Source organism: Carlito syrichta, unplaced genomic scaffold (assembly GCF_000164805.1).
Source record: "Carlito syrichta isolate Samal-C Ts95f unplaced genomic scaffold, Tarsius_syrichta-2.0.1 Scaffold304477, whole genome shotgun sequence".
NCBI lineage: Eukaryota > Metazoa > Chordata > Mammalia > Primates > Tarsiidae > Carlito > Carlito syrichta.
In genome coordinates this window covers 421,011-424,161 of record NW_007248573.1, presented here as the reverse complement: position 1 = coordinate 424,161, position 3,151 = coordinate 421,011, and positions in this window count along the sequence as shown.

The window sequence follows — 3,151 nt, the reverse complement described above, 5'->3', positions numbered from 1 at the left end:
GTGTTCCTGCCTCTGTTCCTTCGCCTACGCGGGTTTCTCCTGAGAATGGGCTGTTGCCTTGTCACTGCCTCAAATTCCTCCTGGGACCTACACGGGCCCTTACACCCAATAGGCACAAGGAATGATTAGGCGGTTGATGTATACATAAATGTTGGTACCTCTTTAAAAAAAAAAAACATAAACAAAACTGGGTCTTGCTGTGTTGCCCAGCCTAAAGTGCCATCAGGGGATCAGAGCTCACTGTAACCTCAAACTCCTGGGCTCAGGCAATCCTCCCACCTCCCAAGTAGCTGGTGCATGCCACCACACCCAGCTAATTTGTTCTTATTTTTTGTAGAGACTAGGCCTCGCCATGTTGCCCAGGCTGGTCTCCAACTCCAGGCTCAAGTGATTCTCTGACCTCGACCTCCCAAAGCACAGGGATGACAGGCGTGAGCCACCGTGCCAGGCCGGTCCCTCTTATTCTAGAGACAGCACTGACGCACGGATCACTGGAATGACTGATGCAGGGTCCATATGCCAGCACTGAGATTGGAATTGAGGCCCAGCCTCATGTCTTCCATGGAACATTCTCAGACTCCTTGGTTGTAAAAGGTCTCACAGTGCCCCCTAGCGGTGGTGACAGGAAGCAGCCCCGGTTCAGACAGTCCAAGGCAGGGGTCCTGTCTTTATCCAGTGCAAGTCCTCATATGTTGTCCGACAATAAGGTTCGCGAACTCGTCCTAGAAAAAGTGCCGCCAACCTCACCGCTGAATCTCACGACGGTCGCCTTTGAAGTCTTCCCCTTGGCAAGCTATGCACTAATCCCCCCTTCAGAGCCACGTTGGAACTCTTTTTCTGGAATGGCCATCACAGCCGTCGTATGATCCTTGATGTCCTGAGTGTCATCAGATGTCTTCCTTTCCATATCTCCTTTGTCTTCAGGTAAAGAAAAAAGCCATTGGGGGCCAGATCAGGCGAGGAGGGAGGGTGTTCCCATATGGTTATGTGTACAGGGCTGCCCATGTAACCACATGGTGGCAGGTTCACGACTTAAAGGTCAGACCTCAACAAGTAACGACGACGGCTCTGATGGCCATTCCAGAAAAAGAGTTCCAACATGGCTTTGGCGGGTAGACTAGGCGCGGGCAATGATGCATAGCTTCCCAAGGGGAGGACTTGGAAGGAGACCGTCATGATATTCAGCAATGAGGGATAGAGCACTTTTTCTAGGATGGTTTGCGAACCTGTCAGACCCCTTAAGACTGTTATTACACCTTAGTAGGCAGTCAGTCAATGTCTGTGACCTGGACGTGGCTATTTGATCAAATTGTCTTGTTCACTTCAGGATTCTGAGATGTGGAAACAACCAAATTCCCATCCCTTCCAGAGCTAGGTGAGCGTAGACAGTGACACCAGAGGTTGGGCTTCTTTGGAACTGGCTAGGGCCTTCACATCCTGTCTCAGTACGGAGTCATTTAAGCCTGTGCTTACAGGACCCATTCAGATCCAACACATAGCTTCTCGAGTCCCTAATTTCTTCACTAGAATATTAAACCAGGCCAGGTGTGGTGGCTCATGCCTATAATCCCAGCACTTTGGGAGACCGAGACAGGAGGATCATTTGAGCCTGGGAGTTGCCTTGGCAACAGAGCGAGACCTCTTCTCTACAAAAAAATTTAAAAATTAGCTGGGTGTTGTAGCACGTGCCTGTAGTCCCAGTTACTCGGGAGGCTTAGGCGGGAGTTAGAGGTTGCAGTGAGCTGTGAGGACAGCAGTCTGGAGGACGGAGTGAGACCCTGACTCAAAGCAAAACAAAACAAAAAAAGGACATGAAGACCAGGCGTGGTGGCTCAGCCTGTCATCTCAGCACTTTGGGAAGCGGAGGCAAGAGGACTGCCTGAGCCCTGGGATTCGAGACCAGCCTGAGCAACTTGGCGAGACCTCATCTCTACAATAAATCACAAAAACTAGCTGGGCATAGTAGCGTGCCTCTGTAGTTCCAGCTACTTGGAAGGCTGAGGCGGAAGGATTGTCTAAGCCCAGCAGGTCGAGGCTGCAGTGGCCGTAAGCCTGCCACTGCACTCCAGCCTGAGCGACAAGAGTGAGACTCTAACTCAAAAAAAAAAAAAGTAAATAAAGAGGACGTTAAGCTGCAGAGGACACGTGGCCCCCGCCAGTCTTCTGTTAATGGAATTGGTTGAAGTCAGTGTGGCCTCCCTCGTCCTCGACGGAATCAGCCCTTGAACTGGGGTTGTCCCTGGCATGACGGAGGGCAGATTAAAAAGTGATCCCAGCCGGGCTTGGTGGCTCAGCCTGTAATCCCGTGCCCTTGGGAGGCTGAGGTGAGTGGATTGCCTGAGCCCGCGGGTTCGAGACCCACCTGGGCAGCGAGACCTCATCTCTACAATAAATCAAAAAATCAGCCGGGTGTGGTAGCGCACGCCTATAATTCTGGCTACTTGGAAGGCTGAGGCGGAAGGATCGCCGGAGCCTAGCGGGTCGAGGCTGCGGTGGCCGGGAGCGGCCACTGCACTCCAGTCTGGGCAACCGAGTGAGACTCAAACTCAAAAAAAAAAAAAAAGAAAAGAAAAGAAAAGAAAAGGTGATCCCAGGCAGGAGGTGGGTGGGGAGCCCTGAGACTCCATTCTCCGCAGGAGACCAGGCTCTGTTCTGAGAACTGTGAGCCACGCTGGGATCCAGCCACGCTGGGATCCAGCCACGCTGGGATCCAGCCACGCTGGGATCGAGCCGCAGGTCTCTGGACAGCTTTTCTCTCCCGCCTTTGCGTTGGAGGCCATGGCCTGGCTGGTGTCTAAAGATGGCTGGGGTTTGATGTCCGTAAGGGGTGTGAGGCCCCGGAACAGAGGCAGGTGCCTGGGCGGAGGCCCCGGCTGGCCTCTTTCTGCTTGTCCCTCTGTCGAGTGCTGCGGAGAAGGGCGTCGGCGTTGGGAAGGCGGCTGCGGGACCCGGACCCAAGGCCTCGCCTGCGCGAGAGGCCACCCGGCTGTCTGAAATGCGTCGGCCCCTGGACCGTTGCGGTGGGGGGGGCCTCAGCAGCAGGGTGTCCTGGGGCCGGACGAGGCCGGAACGCTGACGGAGCGGGGGCTGATGGTGACCGTCGTCCGCTGCCGTCCACGCCACCGGTGCTTGCGGACGGGGATGGGATGGC